The sequence below is a fragment of the Ochotona curzoniae genome, unplaced genomic scaffold, assembly GCF_017591425.1.
Source record: "Ochotona curzoniae isolate NIBS_2020 unplaced genomic scaffold, NIBS_Ocur_1.0 contig_2210, whole genome shotgun sequence".
NCBI classification, from domain to species: domain Eukaryota; kingdom Metazoa; phylum Chordata; class Mammalia; order Lagomorpha; family Ochotonidae; genus Ochotona; species Ochotona curzoniae.
Genome location: NW_024465369.1, coordinates 12,119,064 through 12,140,246, shown reverse-complemented (window position 1 = coordinate 12,140,246; position 21,183 = coordinate 12,119,064). Strand labels below are relative to the sequence as shown.

Genomic DNA, 21,183 nt, shown 5'->3' with positions numbered 1-21,183 from the left:
GTCAGACCACAAGACCAGCTTATTGCTATTAAAAACGAAGTGGTTTTTAAAAATTCTCAGAGCCTAAATTTTATTTAAATAATGTTTTATAATAGAAGTAAATGTTTATTGAAATCACTCAAATTGGTAGTCATATTCTAATAGTCATATTTTAATAACAGGGCAATCATTTATTCATTTTGAAACAGCCCTTTCAATGTATGCTACACATTATGGTAAATTTACCTTGGAGAAAAAAAAGATGTAAATTTGTGATCATGACATCATGTAACTGTCGTTTCCAAATAATAAGCAAACAGAAAATGACAACTGTAGATGTAATTTAAAAAAAACTGAAGATGAGAATTTCCATAATGGAACAATTATACCACTTTTTAGGTGACAGTTTCTGTATGATACATTTGCTTATGAAGTATTCTTTATAAAATATGACTTAGCAAAAGCAATTGTACATTTATCAGATGGTCTATAAATTATATCCTGTTTCTGTATATGAAGAGCAAGCAAAACAATAGAGAGCAGAATGGTACCACTATGAATCTAGTATTTAAATGTAACTAGGGCTGTGCTCAAAACTCTATCTCTATAGAGGCAAAGTTAAATATAAAATCTCATATGTAATTACACTTGTCATCAATTTTCCCATTTATTCCACATCCCAGTAAGTTTTCATTAGTTCTATTCTGACGAGATACTACTTCTGAAACTGAAAGTGTCAGAACTAGTGACCTAACCATCAAAGCCTCTCCATTAACCCACTCAGATTAGTCAAAGAGTAATCAAGCAAAACCTTTCCAAAGTATCAAGCAGAAGAATATTTGCCAATAATCAAAATTCTGGAGCTACCAGATGATGATTATCTCAATTGTTATTCAACAGTACATATGAGAATAGAAACAATAATAAAACAATTTACGTTATACATTCCTTTGAGAAATGTTTAAATTTCTATTTTTAACCATTACAAATTTCAATACATAAGATTTATTTCAATTACCCCATTTCAGAAAAATTTAAAGCTGCTGCTTTCCCATTGTGTATGTGAACCTGTGATTTCTGAGATGAGTTCATATTTACCAGCAGGGCTCCCCCAGGAAGACCAACCAAACATACAGTGTACTTTCCCCTGACTGTGGTCAGTGAATCAGCAAGTGTTACCGGAGTTCAGCGTGAAATGCCAGGTGCTATTTCAACAACCATATTTCACAATTCTTAGGGTAGAGTCACTCTATTAGACACTGATAAGGTTACTGGAACTCAGTTTCTGCGGTAGTCAAGTTAACATCCTCTACCATCATGCTCCTCTGAATGCAGAAGGTAGTCACAATGACCTGGTTCCCTTTTTTGGGCAAAAGGCTACTCAACCACAAGTTGCTTATTGAATTCTGTCTGGAAAATATTATTCACTGAAATCATGTCTCAATAGAACAAAGTTTAATTTTGTAATTAGCCAAGCCATCTGTTAGTGCAAGCTATCTAAATGAAAGAGGTTCTACTTCTAGAATTTTTCATGGTTAGTGATGGTTTTTGTAATGGGTGACTGAAAGAAGGAAACACTGTAAGTTTCAAATTATAGGTAGAAATAGAATGTCAACTTTCTTCTGCTTTTGATAACTTACCAAGAGAGAACAAAATAATCTCCTGAAGACTATTTCTTTTGTTTTTTGGTAAGTGGATTATTGTTCTTCCTTAAACATTGGGCTCTCTGTTCCATAAAACAAAGTTCATGTGAACATAAATGTTGCAAGCTGAGTTCTGTTCATCTTTGTTCTCATGGTAGGTGGGGGATAATAATTGCTCCCTGGGATTATAGGAATAAATACTAAATTGTCAATGAGGAATAGTGACTGGGCATGTACTTAACTCTCATTTTTCAGGTTTCAAAGTTTGCTTTGTTAATTCAGTAGAAGACTCGGTTATCTAGAACATGCTGTAATGGGGATATTTCAAGGAATCAAATGTCTAGAAACAATCATAATACTACCATGTAGGCATAATTTGGATCATGTAGGCATTAGAGTTTCTTAATTCTGTTTCAATCCTTGTGTCATTCAATCCTCATATCATTCAAAGAATCATAAAATAGAACTTCGTACGGCATCATAAAAAATCTTTTGATCAATGGTTTTGATTTTAGATTGCTGAGTCCTCAAAAACCACTTTCCATTTCTATCTTTACTATATTTGTGAAGCAGGGAGAAGCCACATGGATGGGAAGTTGTTCCCAATAATTTCATTTTCACATTTCTTTCTGCAGCTCATCAATTATGTCATCAACTTTGAGTTTATACTTGCATAGGCCCTAAGAAGGACAGGAAAAGGCTTGGTGAAATACACTGTGATTATTAGGCTTTTCTACAACATGCTGTTACAATTGATATGATATAAAAATTTAATTGCTAGATCAATATCTACTCTCATGGTGAAGTATGAAGCTTGGTCATTGACTACTTTAAATGTCTTAAAATTTCAAACTGAAATGCCACTTCTGTAGATAATTTATTTCAGTGATGAGATTAGACAGAAAAAAATAATTCTACAGCTCAAAAAAGTTGGTTTGTATGGGTTAGTTATTTCTCGATGAGATCAGTCTAGGCTTGCCACCTGCACTGCAAAAGATTGGTCCCGAGAGAGTGATGATGTCATTATGCCAACACCATCACATCTCAGTGTTGTTATGTTGAGTCAGCCAAACTTGGCTCCATATTGGTCTGGTTTCTGTTCTTCTGGCTTAAAACTACAAAATCTGGAAGTGGTATTCTTGTTGAAATGACTAATGCCTTCAGTTCTAATTACCTTAATTATCAACTACACTCTGAGAATTTTACCTGGATATTGAGTGAAAAAATCTAAGACTTGGCCTAAATAGAACACAGGAAGTTTTGTCTTATAAAAGTTACTTGGCTAATATTCTATGTATGACAACCTTTTCAGCATGCAATTTAAGCTTGAACTTCATGTATATAGTTAATCAGCTTACAGAAAATAACTGCAAGCAAAAGCAGGTGACAGATGATTAGATTACTGCGACTACTGAATATGTTACGATTTCTACCTAAAAACTTACCATTGCTTCTATTTTTATATATTTCTTTGAATTAAAGAATAATCATATTTCATATGACATGTTTTAAACATTTTTGGTTAAAATTGATTTTCTTTTTTAAAGCATAACTAAAAGCATCTACATTAAACTTGGAGTTAAGTTTTAACTAGAATATAAACTTGAATATTAGACTTGAATAATTAGCATATGAACTTATGAACTTGAGCTAAACAAAATGTTTAAAGATAGCAAAATCATTTTTCAAAAATATAGCTGCCAAACCAACAATTAAGTAATAAATTTATTCTGTATTTTTGAAATATCATTCATTATCTTAAAGGTACATATGTAAGGTTTCCATTCAGGTAGTGCGAGCATCCACATAATATAAATGAAAAAATGATATCTATCATCTTGCTATCAGAGAGGAACTGTTTTAAAAAATAGAGAATCTTCCTCAATCTGTCTCACCATCAGGGTTAATTCTTCATAAAATAAAAATAAAATGTAAGCAAAATAATAATCCTAGTCCTTAAAAAATGTTGTGTTATAAGGAAAGACCTATTTCATCTTCCTCTAAATGCCTATTTCTTTATTCCTAACATTACGATTTGTTTGTTACTATTTGTGATTGTCCAGAGTAGCCAACTTTTCCTTTAACATAAAAGGAAAAATAAACTCTGTCAATTTTCACTGCTTTGCAAAAGGAAGAAAAAATGAAGAGCAACATAGGGAAACATTATAAAACATTGCTGTAAAGGATCTCATTTTATTACTGAGTTTGCATAAAGTAGTTATATACAGCCCATTTTTATAAATTCAGCACTGATTGGGCTGGTTGTATGCTACTGGCTCCTCATTTGATATTGAGAATTTCCAATATCAAATCACTTTAGCCTACTTCTCTGCCCCCAACTTACTCTTTAATGCCCAATAATTATTATTTTAATTAAAAAGATTTAATCAAACATTACATCTTGAATTTAAATTCAAAAAATAAAATATGGTGGACCTTACCCCTAGAACTTAATACTTATACAAAGAAAAATAATAACCATTTAAACAATTTGCTTTTGGAGCTCATAAAAAAAAATCTGCTTAGATTTTTTTTTTTAAAATCTGATCAAATAATTTTAATGATTAAACTGATTAATTTTTGTCTGTTGTAAATAATCTTTTGTCCATAATGTTCAGCTGCATGCATGCATTTTAAAACACACTTCCCGAGCTTTCAACTGTCTTCCTTTCCGTTTCCTTACTACCTTTGATTCTGAGAACATCTTGAAAACAGAGGAGAAAGAAAACAGCAAAGAAATGGAATAGATACAGGCTTACTTATACAAATCAATTAAGAAAGGAACTCACAAAAGAATCGTTGTGGTTAGTTTAAGTTATTGAAGAACCTAGATCATAGAATGAATATGGCTAAAATTAATTTTTGGATCAAGATAATTTTCACACAGATAAATTTATGATAGTCTGCACGCTAGCTGTAAAGCCAGTCAACTACTAAAAGATATGTGGGGTGAAACCTGAGACTCTTTAACCAATACTTTGTCATTTTTGGTTCTGTTTTCTCTGATCCTACAGTCATGAAATGAAATGTCAAGCCATTTACTCTATTTCATGAAGCTAGGTCAATGTGCATCAGCGATGTTTTATCAAAGACTCTAACTGAAGAACAACACTGCATGATATGATATACTAGGGGTTTTCAAAACAGTTCATGGAAAAGGTAGATTATTTAAAAATTACATGTGTACCTTAACATCTTTACATCAAAACATTCACCTGAAATTTCATTTTTTCCCATTCATCTTTTAAAGTACCCTCATATCCACCCCGCAAAAAATGCATTGATGTCTATATAACAAGTATTGATGTACTCTTGTATCAAAACCTGTTAGTATGTCAAGCAACCAAATGGTTCTTTTCTCCCTGGACTGCAGGTGATTATGATTTCTTTTGCATCCAGTCAGGAGAAAACATAGTAACCCAGCCTCACATAAGACTTCAGTATAATTGGCAGAAGTATACACAGAATGAGCAAACATGTATGATATTCCGTTAGTTCTCGCATTTCCCTTGAACCAGTGACTTACAAGCCGAGAAGCTGAGGAGCACGACTCTAATCATACTGCTAGAACAAAACGGTTAACGCTCTGGTGGCAAATTCTGACAACCCCACCCAGTTTGCAAATATGGCAAAGAAACTTCTTTTTTCCAACTGTCTCTTCTCCCCATCCCACCTTCATCACATGCCACCTTCCCCAAATTAACACCTCCCACCCCAACCCCAAACATTCTGTCTCCCCCTGATAGCTTATAAACCCTGTATCAAACACCTGTGTGTGCAATTTGTTCCAAGGGAAAACATGATTCCTCTTCAGAAGCAAATAAAGCATATGGCATTTGATTTTCTAAGCACACTCTCAAATATTTTAAGCAACTTCTTGATTTTCATAATTCCGGCTTCTGAAGTGCTTCCTTTTTTTTTTACCTCAATTTCAAAATTACTAGGTATCATATGATTATTGTAAAGCTGTACATTTTGCAAATCAAACTCAATTATTATTAGCCTTTGCTTTTTCAGCAGGAGAAATAAATTCCCCACAGTGGCTATTCATTTGCCTCTCAGCATGATCCCGTCCCTAAACAAATTCGAATCTAAATCTACTTCCTCTTTACTGGTTGGAAATCAAGCATTTGATCCGAGGTGACCAAACCTGTGAGCTTTAAGGACACGAGCCAGCTAACAGTGTGTTCTCAGCACCACCCTAACCATGCAGGCACTTTCACATGCCCAGGAATAGGAGTTATTTCACAGGAAAGCTAAGCACTAGGGATTAGTAGGTAAACACTTTGGAGAAGTTAGGAACTGCAAGTACTCTCAGTAACTTGATGCACTCTGCCCTCATTCCTTCCCTCAAGCTAGAAAGACTTGGGGGAATGTTGCCAACCCATTAGCATTTCCAGAACTGAACATACTTTCTTGGAAATATTCTCTTCCCAAGATAGTACTATTGGAATGATAGCAAAAAAATATTGAGCCCAACTTTCCTGGCTCTGTACAGACTTTTGGGGAATAGGGCGGTTTCAGAGATCTGATTCTGTAGTCACCCATGACAAAAATCCAAAAGGTTATATATCTGCAGTTGAGGATTTTTTTTCCCCCTCTTTTTGGCTTATCTTTGCACAGAACCTTTGCCAGGGCTTGTGAAAGTAGAATGACAACACCGGTACCTTGTGTCACTGTATTCTTAAGGTCTCAGTTTCATCATGTTTGCAGGGTGACAGTCTCACGGTTGGACTAATGTTTTCATGACTCTACCAAGCAAGAGTGAAAGAAAGTCACAGTGGCTGTAAGGGCATCGCATTTCACTACAAGTACACTGGACACTTCTGAATTTGAAATGGAATTTTTAAAGTAATTCCTTGTTCTGGAGAAGGGCAATATACCTTTATGAGAATTTTCTATCAGATCATCTATCCTTTGTTTGCTTTACATATCAATAGTTACCATTTCTCTCTGCTTCCCTTACGAAGGTTTTGGTGCATTTGGGGGGTCTACCTTAAATAAACTATCCTAAGAGCAGATGATCAATCTATGCTTAAAGCCTTCAGAGAAACACAAATTTACAGGAGACCTTTACATGAGCAGCAACAGTTTTTGCCAAGAAGCTCGTATTTTAAAAAAATAAAATACAATGCAGCTGTGTTTCACTTTATAGCAAAGAATGCATAAATGGTGTCTTTTGGAGCTGCTATTTAAATTACTCATTTCAGAAAATTCTCATTCAACCCCATAGCAAGTTCTAATGTAATTCCATTTTCAAACCCCTCAGTGAGGGAATTCTAAAGAATTTCAGATAAATGAGTAATTATAGATTTTCATAATATTATTTCTAAAGGATAGGTTTTTAGGATTATCCCTTTCCTCTCATGTACGTTTTATGATCATCGTCTGGAGTCATTCAACATGAACTTGTGATGCACGCCAATGATACCACCCAATCTACTCAAATCACATCTAAAATCAAGTGCAAGGTAGTGGGCTGCTTCAAGACCTTAAGCTAGAATTCCCTTTGTCACATTTAATTTTGATTCTTCCTCATCCGTCCCGCCGCATTTATAACTCAGGAGAGCTTGCATATACTGTCGTGGCTGTTTGCAACAGTCTGGATGCAGTAACACTAATGCAAATTGATCAGCAGCTATTTACCTTCTTTGTGAACCCATGGTATAAGGTGGTGTAAGAGATCATCTGAAGAGCGTTGCCTGTGTTTTTGGTGTCATTTTGAAATGATGTGAAATACCATAGGACAGGTTCTATTGCCTAGGTGTCACGATACTTTGTGTCAAACACCTAAAACCTCTTTTGTCAGCTGGCTAATTAGCTTACATCTCCAGAGATCCTTAGCTCCATGATGCTGTGGTTCCCAACTCACAGGTGAGCTGGCACACCCACTTCTGTTCTTGGACAGCATCCACACCTGCCAGGCTGCCATTCTCACCGATGTCAACTTGAGTTCAGTGAAGTAATGTCATTTTCTACTCAAAACACTAGCAATTGAGAGTAATACAGAAAAAGTACAGTGAACACAAGAGGAAACAAAACAGAAAATGACACCTTGCAAATGGACTCTGAAAGTTCATGTAAAGTTGAAGAATTTCACTCTTTCCTGAGTCGCATTTCAGTAAGTAAATTGCTCTAACTGAAATGACTAAAGTTTCAACCCAAATGGTTCTTTTTATCTTACCTTCTTTCTAGATAACAGTCATTTTCAAAATCTCATATTGGTTTTTTGGATTAACTGGAACTGGTTCGTCAACACTTACTCATGCAATTTTTGTCTGGGAATTTTGTTTAGTAAGACAAGAGATAATGTGGTAAAACATGCTGTCTGAGCTGAAGTTGTTACCTTTGCATAGAGCGGAAGTCCCATTGAGGGAGTTGATGTTTGCCAAAAGGGTGAAATGACAGGCTCTTTGGTACTCAGGTGAATATTGATTTACTGAATGCTGCATTGAAGAGCAAGACAAAGCTGAAGATAAAGGGGATATGTTTACTAATAAAGTAGCTTTATGACGGTCAACACCCAAAAATGAAGCTACAACAACCAAAAAAAGACAATATTAGAAATCTCAGGAAAAAATGGATCCTTTAGAAAATCCAAGTCTCCTAGTCATATTTGTTGAAAATTTGCTTTCATTGTTACTGTTGGTAAAACTATTGATCCAATATAATATGCTCTCTAAGAATGTATTTAGAGGAATTTGTTCTGCACCACATATATTTGTTATAATTAACACAATGACATTTCAATGAAATAAGGGAAAGATCAAAAACCAGATGGATCTTACCTATCAATTGGGGGATGGTGGCCAATTATAGTTCTTTTTTTGTTTGTTTTTCAGTGCTTCTTAATGTTTTCTGAAAGGGAGAATGCTAGAGAAAAAGAGGAAGAGAGACACAGACAAAGGTCTTTTATGCAGTGGTTCACTGCCCTGGGGAATGCTGATCCCAGAAGAAGAGTCATTTACCTGGGTCTCAGGTGCCTTATTACACAGCTGGATTGGTAGTGAGACGGTCAGGATTTAAGCAGCACTTTGATATGGAATGCTAGCATCCAAAGTGGTGGCTTAACCTGATGGGTCAGCATGCAGGCCCCTCAAATACTTCTTAATTATTGCGTGTCCCTTTTATCTAATTATACTTGGAATCATATTCATTAGATATTTTAAAAACATATTAATTTATGTGCTAAGCATATTTATAGTACACTTTGCATGCATTGTAATTCATCATACAACATAAATGTTAAAGTAATAGGATTCGAAGTCCAACATGATCAGAAACTTACATAACAGGAATTTGAAATCAGTTGGCAAACGCTCTTGCATCAGTGCTCTTCCCAGTACATGAAAAGAAATCTGGTGAAAATCTTTGAAGCCATTTGATTATATGCCCTTCCTTGATATCTACAGTCTAAGTTTAGGCATTGTTTTAAAAATAATCATTTAATATCTGTTTTGGAATAAATGTCTATGTCCAGTTAAAGCTGTAGTCTCTAAAGTGACAATACTTGGAGCTGATCTCTTCGGAAAACAGGGTTGTATGATGTCCTGTTTGGAATATTCATAATAGGAGCAGCATGCATGTGAGAAGGGAAACCACATGCTTTGTCCCTCTCTCTTCCTTCCTGTCTCAAGCAGAAATCCCGAGGACACAGCAGGAGAGATCAGACATCTACACACCAAAGGAGAAAAAAAAAACTCAGAATGGAATCCACCTTGCTGGCACAGTGTTTTTGGATGTTCTATCCTCAAGCACTATGAGAACTAAAAGGGATCATAAAAATTTCATGTAAAATACATATGATGAAGAAGATATATAAGGGTTGTAAATGTATTGCATTAAAATAGTGTGTCTTCCAATTTCATTTTCCATAGAATTTTTGAAATCGGTTTCTTCTGTTTAAACCCAGAAATCTGTGGTATTTTGTTACGGTAGCCTAACATGACTAAGTAGTTATCTTTCTTGAACTAAACTGACCACAGTGATATTATTTTGAGGAGCAATCTGGCAGTAAGGAAGTGGATGACGAGTAAGATCAACTCCTATGAGTCTCAGGGCAGAAAGACATGTTCTTCAGAGAGCATAAAGAGACACTGCTTCTTGCTGAATTACCCAGTATTTTTCTTCAAAGATTTAAGATTTCTTCCAGATCTATTTCTGTGGCTTATTTTCCTGACTTCAGACCTGTGTATCTAACCACGCACTGAATCAATGTTCCTCTGTTTCTAAGGCTTCATTTTAAATTTATAGTGAAGAATATAGCTTATGTCCAGAAATAATTTCTGAGGGATTTATTTGGATAGCATCTATTCGCATATCTCCTTTTCGCTGCTACAAAGTCGAGAAAGAGCTACTATCATTATGATGCTGATGACAAAGAATCTGATAAATCACACATCTTTATCAGACAATATGAAGAGCAGTTTTTGCATAACAATGTAGATCTCTTCATTTTCACCTTCTAAATGAAAATAGACAGCAACACTCAGGGTCACTTGCACAAATCAAGTGATAATCATTTAAGGAAGACTCATGTGTGTACTCAAAGACAATTTTAAAAAGAATACATTTGAAATATAGTAAGCAGAGGCTGTCATTAACTGGGGCCATTCTTAAAATTAGTACTTAGGTTGGATAACCAATATTGATTTCCATCTCATGACATAACTGCTTCAAGTCTACCTATCATAAAGTCAGGAAATTTGATACTATATGTTTTCAGAGACAAAGTAAAATGAAATTTAAGCTGAACAGAAACATGTTGAATGCCATGTGGACAAAAACGGGTATATTATAACAAAAAAAAAGTACTGTTACCAAGACATCAAGAATATGAAAAGACATGTAACTAAAAAGACAGGAAAATCTTTGCTGAGACAGGAGGTAAAACTCACAACTGTGATGTTGTTGCTCAACTACTTCTTGAATCCCACGTCCACTTCTCTTCCTCTAAGTTATTTTAAGGTTTCAAAGTAAAAGACTTACCATCTATGGGTGTTTTCCTATTTAGCTAGCAGCTCATTAGAATAGACAACTGGTAGCACTTTCAATTAAGTGTGCTTAGCTCCTAAATATGCATTGAATTTATATTTTAAGGATCTGTTACCGCATGGTAATTACTTGGAACAGTGAGATGGCACATTCCCCGTTCCCTAAACACAGTCGTGTACTGTCAGCAGAGGCTGTAAAGACTTGACCAAATTCTTCCCAATGACACATTCTTCAGTCATACTTAAATCGTAATCATTGCTAATAATGGAAATATTATGTTCTCATCATAGCAAATGTGCAAAGTCAAGAAAATATCAAAAGGAAAAATGATACATTCATTTTGTTTGTGCGGGAACTCTTGCATGCCGTCTTAAGTATGTTTTTTCATTACCAAAACATGATTTTCACCTGCAAATATTTCAACCTCCCAATAGTCTTAATTTCTCTCCAAATCAATTTATTTGGAGTAAGAAAGCAACATACTGTATCTCCTTAAAAAAGTACCTATTTTCTTCTACAGCATATTATCTCTGTATGACCTAGTATCATATAATGTGTAGACACTAATTTATGTAAGTGAATGTGCCTCAATACACTTACGTATTGCAAAGGAATATCCAGGATAGTAATATGTGGACTATCCCTGAGCAAATATGTGGGAACTGGGCCTTTTTGCTTTTTCCCCTTTTTAAAAAGATTTTATTTTTGATGACGTTTACCTAGTTCAGAGGGATGTATAACCACGTGGATCACTAATTATGGTGGGAAGAGTTGAGGATTAGGGGAAAGAGGATGAGACCATTATTTCCAATTTTCCTTTAATTCTTCCTGTACTGGGGGAAAAGGGAAGAGAATGGAGGAAGCCACATGCAACATTTTAACCACATCGGTACCCAGGGATGGAAAACGGCCATCCAATGTCATTCTAGGGTCCCAAATATGGAGCATGCTTTGAGGATCCTGCCCAAGTGGTTTTAATAGTCCATTGGACATAGTCCACCTTAAAGTCTCCATTTACACAAATACTTGCTGTCAATGCTTGTTGGGAGAGTTGCCCAATTTGCTCTGCCCTCCATCCTCTTGCTATAGTATACAAGGCGTCCTCTGTAGGCCCCAATGGACCTGTGCAGTTGGGCAAGCCATCTATTGCACACTCTTAGCATCTGAGGAGGCCCAGTTCTGACGTGTACTGATGCTGACTTGTCAGAATACAGATCCTGCAGTTCTCATCATGGTTGGAGTTCTGTCTGCCTTATCTCCCCCACCCCATCCCCTCACCTTCCTAGTTCTCATGCTCACCAGTGGGAGCAGTGACTCAGCAGGGAGCTGGGTCTTGTGTAGTCCCTGACCCAGCTGCTTTTGGTCTAACTGATCTATTCATTCACTCTAGGCATTTACAGAAGTATTTTTCACTGTTGATTTTAATTTAGTGCTGTGAGTAGACTGGGAAATCACTCTGTATTTGAAAAATAGCCTTTTCTATGAGGTTGTCCATATAAAACATAGGATCAAAGAGACAAGCTAACTAGATTTATCTTAGTAGAAAAAAAAAATACCAAACCTGAAAGCGTTCACATTTAGACAACATCCTGAAATTGAAAACTGAAATTCTGCAACTACATTTGTTAGCCTAACTTGTTTTGACAACTTCAGCTGATGTGCCAACTGGTTTTTTTGAAAATTTCATGTAGGCACCATACCTTGCACAGGTCTCTGGATTCCTGTCATTTCCCTCACAATACCTATTAAGAGCTTCCAATCCTACTGGGTGACTGACTAGTAATTTGACAAACCAATTGTGGTTAAGTGGTTTGATGTATTAGCATATTTAGAAGCAACATTTGCATTTTAACAGGGATTATCAATTCTACTGGATGGCAGAACATTCTTCTGATGTTTGTTCACATAACAACAGGACAAGATGCTTGGTTCAGGGTTGGTCTCAATTGTTTATTTGCTCTGTAGTAAATTACTGGATGTACTCCAGAAAGATACATAATTGCAAGAAAAGTTATTGAAACTTCTTTTAGTCCCTAAAAAGTGGTTATGTGTCTGTCTTGTTTACCAGGACTTTGAATGCTGGTTTAGAATAAGAAAAGCAAAATTTTCTACTTTCCATGGGAGTATAAAGGAGGATTTGCACAAGTTTGGGGGGCAAAGATGAGAAGTTGTTAATCTTATGTTTGAACTGATCACTGAGGGAATTATGACTTTGACATTTCTTTTTAAACAATTCAGATTTATAGCACACAAAAAAAGTGTATTGATCTTTGTTTTTAGAGTGTTTTTGAAGCTCTTGTGCTACATGCAGGACCAGGAAAGGTAAGGCACATTGACTGATAGTGAAATAAGGAATCTCTCTACTTTTTTTTTTTCCTTGCTATTGTGACACATTTTATTTTGAAATTCAACTTCTCACATTTGGAAGGGAACAGAGTATGTTCTTTAAATCCTGGTAAGGAAAACATGCAGAATGGTTTTGGATCAGAGGACATAAGGTATTTCTCTCAATAGCAAACCAGTTTTCACGAGGGGGCGGTGTGCTCCCTAGCACCCATCTGCAAGTGTGGGAACAGACCTTCCACCAGGTGCCTACCCTGAGCACACAGAGATACCAAACTAGGAGACCATGTCCCCAGTGGAAAACAGGAGTGGCCCTATGATAAAGTGCACAGACATGATGTTCCAGCTGGAAATTCCACCGAATTAATTGCAGAGAAGGAACAAATAATACCATGACTCATAATAGCCAAACTTATTTCAACTATAGGTATCATGTCAGACAAAAAATTATTTATTAAGAGGATACGAATTACATCAGATAAGTCATTGTGTTCATAATATGGGGTACATGAAGAGCTACAAGGTGTAATGTCTGCCTCTTGGGAGGGTATGATCTGCTTAAGGAAGCTATGTTAAGATTTGAAAATCATTTTTGGTGAGGACTTACCATAAGATTGGAGAGTGAGTGCCATACAATTGCATATATGAGCAATTCCCTTTAAGTGGTAGGAGTAACTAAAAGCTGTAATGAAGGGAAGGGAAGTAACAGAACAAAATGTGTAAGTGAATGCAGTAGAGTTGTTAAGGACACGGGCCAGCTACAAACCCTAACTATTCCACAACAGAAAAGGGAACATTATAGAAAGAGGAACAGAAGGAATGCCAGTCAATGCCGGATCTGCAAGTGAAAAGAAATGAATCCATGAAAGTACACCAAGTGTCGGGGATACCCCTAGGTCTTCATGCAATCAGAAAAGAATTTCCCAGTGGACAGTGGGAAATCCTAACAAGAGACATCACCTCCTGGAGATATAATCATTGCTCGGTATATCATAGACTTGAATGTGGCCGGGAAGTGTGCACACTTTAGATCATCTCCCATATAGAAACAGACAAGTGTATTCAATTACAAACAAGCATTTCAGGTACTCAGTAGTGATGTGCTGCTTATAATAGTCTGGCTTCAACAAAATGCTCTCCAAATTTTTACTCCTAATACATTTATTAATATTCAAGAGGCCATTAAAAAGGGGGACAGAGCTTTCTCCTGTTAATATCATAGGTACACAGGGGTAGAGAGCACTTCCTCAGGAGATGCACTTGAAAAGAGGAAACGCAAATCAATTACCTATCAGATCCTTCCTCTCAGAGAACTTGTGTACAGTGTCATTTCCCAGGAAGGTCCTGCTTTTATTTTCCTGGTTCTTTTCCTGTTTTAATGTGAAGTTCTAGAGATAATGATGATTTTCTCTGTTTACAACAGCTAGTCTTACCTGGTTGCATGTTTTTCATATTAAATTACAAGACTGCATTTTAAAATGTTGGTGCCCCTTTGGTCCACACTGTGACACAAGCTACTGCTTATTTGCTTCTGGGTTTAGAACACAGAATAAGAGAACTATGGCCATTTTCTTTTTAATAATAGTGTTTTTCTAAATCTAAATTAAAGTTCTGAAATACTTGTACTCATATTTCTTGGTTATAATTTTGATGGTTTCAAGTGTTTAAAATGCTTTCAAACTGTAGGATATGAACTGTGAATACTTTCCTTTTTTGCATTTCCTTTAATAATTGTGTACAATTACATGCAAATTTAACACAGAGAATGTGATGACATCTGACTTTAACTCTTTACATCAGCTCTACCAGCAGAGTGAAAAGTATATGAAAAAAATTACCAATATTACTTAGTAGTAATTTTACTGAAATTAAGACATGAAAAATAAATGACATTAAAAAGTAGTAATAACTAGTAACTCAGTTCTTTTTGAATCATCTATCCATATGTTACTGGCCCATCAGTAGAAAATCCCGGCATTTAAAATAATGTTTAAATTCTGTGTGAAACTTTATGTAGTCTCAGTATTTTACAACAGTTCTACAATTTTTCAATATCATCTTCAGGAAGGCATACTGAAAAAAATTGTGGAGATTTTTCTTTCAAAAGGTTTTAACTCGATTTATAATTTCACAGGCTTGTCTCTGAACTCTTGCCTGAGTGACTGTGAAAATGGAACTAGGCTAAAGAAACCAAAAGCCATTTGAATCTATCTTAGGCAATAAAAATAATGATTTTAAACTCACTGCATAAGAGAGAAATGAATATGTCAGTCATCTTAACTGAAAAATTGATTATCATCAGGAAATAGTTTCTTAATTTTCCATTCCCTATTCAGTCTTTGTTCCCAAGTTCATGGTGACACAGTGGCTGCCACATTCCAGCCAGACTTCTGTTTTCCTAGGCTTCCACAAAGGGCAGAGTGGAGCCGAGGGGTCTTGTTCTCTTGCTCTGCTTTTGGAATCCTTTCATGGAACTTGCTTAACTTACCCCAGCTGAAAGAGTTATGTCCATTGCCTTATAACTATATTATTAGCTTTTCCCTTAGAAAAAACATACAGTAATGCTGCAAAGTGTTAAATCCTCGGAAGCAAAAACACAAATGACAAACAAACAAACAAAAAAGCTAAGCTTATAAACAACGAAAGCAGGCTGTTGGAGACAAAGAGAAGACTGCAGAGGAGGTACAGAGTCTTCTGCAGTGCTGCCTGCTGCTCTCCCTGGCCTTCCAACAGCTCCTTTCAGCATGAAGCAGCCGTGTCGCCAAGGAGGCCATAGTTGACATTTACTACAAACTCCTGTGTGTCAAGGAAAGTGTGAACCTCAAAAGATGCGTGGGTCACTTCCAGGGTATGTCGTTACATGTTGTTATGTGAATTGGCTTAATTTAGGCACCCAATCCAAAAAGGCAGATTATCTAAATTATACAAAATAAAACAAACAGCAACAAAATAATACCAAGTTTCTAAGTCTGTCACACCAAACAAGATATCCTAGGACATGTTAATCCCACCTGCAGTAATTGCCCCAAAGCAGAGCAGCCTCTCTCTCCCTCTGTGCAGCGTTTCGCTCAAAGCCAGTGAGTGAAATGTAGTTTCAGAGAAACCAACACCTAACAAGGCCTACAAAGAATTAAGCAAACCCGATAGGATATGAAGTGAATGAAGTGAAAGTGAGAGTAAAATCAAGTGCTCTAATACTTCCACTTCCCTAAATTACAGCAATCTGAAAATTAAGGAAAAAAAAAAAAACTACAAATAAAAATCAAGGAAATTGAAGTGCATTTGCTTTGGTTTGAATCTTACATAAAATCTACATTCTCTATGTTATATTTTGTCAAAAAATGCATTGCAGTGAGTTGCTGCATTAGTAACAGTCTCCACTGAACATCTTCAGGATGCCAAACACCATGCTATGCAATGGAATGTATTCTACCAAGAATCAAGGAAAAGACAGTATAGCGGCTTCGTTCGCTCACCTAGAAATATGCAAATGGTTCTCAAGAGGGGGGCAGCATGGCATCTCCCCATCTTAACATTTAGAACTTCCAATGAAGGTAACAAATTGAGTCAAACAGGGCTAAAACTAACATGGAAAATATTAGACTTCAGCGTGGGACCTTAAGACAGCCCGCTAATATTTCACGGTTAGCAGAGTTAAAGGCAGCTGTGTTATCTAATAAGATGACTACAGTCAGGGACCCTATTTCAAAGTTAATAGGCAGATCATTACAAGCTTTGACCAAAGCAGTCCCCATACTGACCTAATCAAAATCCAGAATGAAAATTATCATAAAGTGCATGATGAACCAATTAGCTTGGAGCTGGTTTGATTCTATCTGCTCAAGTATCTCAGCTGGGAATGGTGAATTAAAAATGGAAAGCAAATGAAGAGAAAAATGAACTAGAAGACAGCTCTGTGCTTCTATGCAAAAGTTTCAGAAGGAAGCCAGTGTTGCTTTGTTTATAGCAAAACCAACAAATGAGCAAAAATATGCACATATCTCTGAAAAAGCAGGCATACCTATGTGGGCTACTACCTGTCTGCGGACATCATATCTTAGTTACAACCCACGTATACGGGTAATAAACAAGTGTTATCCTTCATTCTCTCAATGTCAATAACCACTTCCAGAAAATATTTTAAAATTTGTTATATGGAGGTAGAGCTTCAGAGTTCAAGCTAATGAAGATTGTGAGCAGGATCAAGAAACATTTTTGAAACCAAGGTAACAGAAATTTTAAGAAACACCATGTCCAGAAATAAGCTTTACTTCCTCCTGATTCTCCTGCACATTCATGCTTTTGTAACTTTGCTTAAACTAGATAATGAGGCAAAATTTTTAAAATGAATTTTAAATGAAAAAGGAAAGAATGCAAAACAAATATGTAAAGTTGATGGAATAGTTTGTCCCAGAGAAATTTTAAGCTTTGAGATATTCAATCTAAGGCGTTTTAATAGATGAGCAAATAATGCAGTAGAAAAGAACCAGAGAAGCTTTAGGACAGGAAATGCCTCTAACTACACCATTAACCAACCCTGTTACTGCTAGCTCTTTCACTCTGTAACTCGGAGGCAGTGCTTTGCTGATTTTCTTTGATTTTTTTTTTTTGTGCGTTGAATGAGAGGATTGGACTTTTGGGATATTCTAAACAAGTTTTAATTAAAATGTTTTCATCTTACTACTTCATATGGAAATTGGTAGGGGAATAATAATTAGAAATGTAATAACAAAATAAAAGAAAATATTTTTCAAACATGGTTTGATTTCTAAAAACAGAGACTGTACTCCTGGCATTTTTCAAGCCTTTTCGCAAAGTGTCCCTGGATTAAGTCATTTTGATTTTTCGATTTTTTAAATAAAACACTGCCAACAAAAGATAATCCAGAAAACTCTATACTGACTATAAAGCTGTATATGTCATGTAATTTTTTAGAGTCGCATCACTGGAAATTTAGACACCAACAAAATTGTGTTTCCTAGCATCACAAGTCATATCTAATTTACATGTGTTTATGCGTATGTGCACTTACATATTTGATCGCTATATGTGATCCTAAATTCCACAAGGCCCTTATAGAGAATATACTGACAGTACTTGGCAGATAGCATCACAATCAACCTGCAAAGAAAAAGATTTTAAGTTAACATTCTGAATGATTGGCAATACTTCTTCTTGTCCAGTCGTTATGGTCCAGGGTAGGATCCCTTTCTACAGGAATAGCTTGTCTTTTTGGGCACACGTCCATGTTTGCTCTGAACTGGGGACTCTCCATCAGGGTTAGCAGTCATGACTCATAGCGCAGTCTTTTAGTTTATCTTCAGATAATAAATTTGACTGGAAGTTCGTATAATAAAATGGTGAAGGTATTAAAGTGAAACACAGTTAGTCTGCAAATACAGCTTCCACCACTTGCTAATTGTGTGATTTTAGATCTCTCATTGAGCTTGGTTTCCCTACTGATAATTATGAAAATATTTTCTAATCTTGAGACCTTTTTTAAGAAGCAAAAAAATAAAAAAAGTCTTATTAATACCTAAAACAGAGTAGCTGTCTGTGTGGCACTGCAGATGGGTTCATCATAAACCATGCAGCATTTCCCCACCTTCCTCTTGATAAGCATAGGATGGCGTTGATCTTCAATGTCTGTCACGGGACAGTGAATAAAATTCCTAGCATGGATACCTTATGGATGTTTTCAACAACAGAAACTGGAAATTCTCAGTAGTAAAATAGAATAGCCATTTAGTAACAAATCAGGAGGAAAAAAAATGTTTTTTAAATGGCCTTTTTTACCTGACAAGTTGGGGAAATGGTGATTGACCAGAGGGTGGAGTTTTTATAAACTGGCATGGGGCCCAGAACCCTGACTCCTACAGGAAGATGTGAAAGGTTTTAATTTAAGATTTGATGTAAAGGAGAGACCCTTTTCATCAGAGTGGCAGATCATTTGGGAGGCATTGGCAGGAATTACAGTACATCTGGCAGATATATACATCATTTGGGAGTGGTGGGTGGAGGATGCAGAGGCATCCCCACAAACCCAGAGACCACACCAAAATTGAAGCCAGGGAGAGAATTTCAGACAAGGGATTTCACGGCATATGATAACACAGCTTTCTTTTTCAACCTCCTTGTGGATCTGGTTACTCTCATACAATTCATGCACACACACACACAGATTCAAAAATGAAACTATTCTAGGAGCAAAGCAATTGACAGCTAAACAGTATTGATTGTGTTTAACCAAATATCTCAAGAACATGGAGAATTCCGGTTGGCCTGAGGACACACCCTCGATCTGTGGTCCTGTTATTGGCATGCAGGCCTCCGCCTGCCTGTCTCTGCAACAGCTTTGCATAAAGTTTTTTTTTTCTTTCTTTTTTTTTTGTCAGAAAAAATTATGAAAGTGTCACTTTCCCTTTGCAGTTAATTCAGGAGAGATCCTCAATTCGAGCAGGGCACATTTTCATGCAAATACAGCAGCACAGTTTCCAGCCCCCTAATAGCTTCTTACAAATGATGTGCCATTACAACGAGGTTTATTTAAACAAATTTAATACATCTTTAATCAAGCTGGAGAGCATTTTCAAAGGTCACGCTCCAAATCAGGATCACTGTACTGAGCTTATCAAAGTATTAGCTTAAGGGGGAGGGAGAATTATTTCTTGGACAAGTAATTTTAGGCAAATCTTTATTTACATTTTTATTCAGTTATTAAATTTTATTCCTTTCCCTCCTCCTTCTAGTTTCCATTTATGAACCTATAAGAAAGTCTGCAAATGGAGCTATAAGCATATCGCTGCAGCCAGTTCTTCTGGAGGCGACGCCTTTGAACGCAGAGTCTGAAAGGCAAGGACAAGAGACCAGGCGTTTTCAATGTCAGAGATAATCTTTTAGTGCCTCTAAAGTACCCTTCCTTCCCAAAGGCCTCACATTAGTCTCTGTGTACATTGCTGAAATTCTAATGCACTCCTCCCGCTATGGATAAATGGAATGGATGTTGTGAGTTGTCTTCATGTAATTCTCAAACTTTCTTCATCTTTGTCTCTTACTCTCTTTCTCTCTCGCTGAGTACCTCCTGTTTTCAGTTGAGATGGGTCATCAAAGAGTTTGTGAAAAAATAGAATCGTTTATACATGTATGTATATTTAAAATTTCATTTTAGTTTGTTTGAAAGACAGAATTACAAAGACAGAGTGAAACACAGAGATCTTCCATATGCTGGCTCACTCCCCAAACAGCCACAAAAGCCAGAGCTGGGCCAGTGTAAAGGCAGGAGCCTGGAGTCTCCTCTGTGTCTCCCACCTGGTTGCAAGGACCCAGATATTTGGGCCTTCTTCTATTGTGCTATCACGTACATCAAACCAGTTGCAAACTGTTTTTAAAAATCAGTATGTAAATTTTTCATAATATGCATCATTTTCAGAATTTTTGAAGACTTCTTGTACAACCAGACTATAAAAAATCGCATCAGACCAAATGCATTTTAATCCCACCTCCCATAAACTTTTTTGAAGTATCCTCACAGGTGTCACATAAATTCAGAAACAATTATCTATCTATGGTGTACCATATAAGGTGCTCTGCTTATCATTTAAACCTCTATTCATTATTCCCACAAACTTGAATAAAATCATTCAAGACTTTTTCTAATTATTTCAAAGCAATAGTTATTTGTTTGGAAGACAGAATTACAGAGAGAGAGAGAGAGAGAGAAAAAAAAGGGAGACTCAGACAAAGATCTTCTATCTGCTTGACTACACCCCAAGCGACCCCAATGGCTGGAACTGAGCATCTGAAATCAGGATCCAGGAACCAGCACCCAAAAACTGTTTCTATGGAGAGGTGCAAACATTTGTCGCCTTATCTACTGTTTTGCCAGGCATGCTAGCAGGGAGATGGATCAGGAGTATCTGGTACCCAAATCAGCACTTTCGTGGGATACCACGGTCACAGGCAATGATCCCTCCTGTTATGTCACAATGTGTCCCCTCCCCATAATTATTAAAAGATCAACCTGGTACACCAAAGAAAAATATTTTACCTTTGGCATGATAGCTCTGGATAAATACCAGTAACATCAACCTCCACAAGCAGTCAGAATGACCATGTTTTTGAGTGTATACTCAAAAAAAGTCAACCTTTATCTCAAAGTAAAAGTCATGAGTGAGGTGGAGGTTTGCCACGCAAGAACACAGAAACAACTTCCGAGAAGAATCAA

At 36.4% G+C, this 21,183-nt stretch overlaps 1 long non-coding RNA gene across 1 annotated transcript; it reads left to right on the top strand.

Moving 5' to 3' along the window:
- The first annotated feature begins 1,357 nt into the window (after positions 1-1,357).
- Positions 1,358-20,045, top strand: LOC121150586. Its single transcript, XR_005882996.1, has 3 exons — positions 1,358-1,667; positions 12,897-12,938; positions 19,709-20,045. It is a non-coding gene; the product is annotated as an uncharacterized LOC121150586 (long non-coding RNA).
- Positions 20,046-21,183: the final 1,138 nt, after the last annotated feature.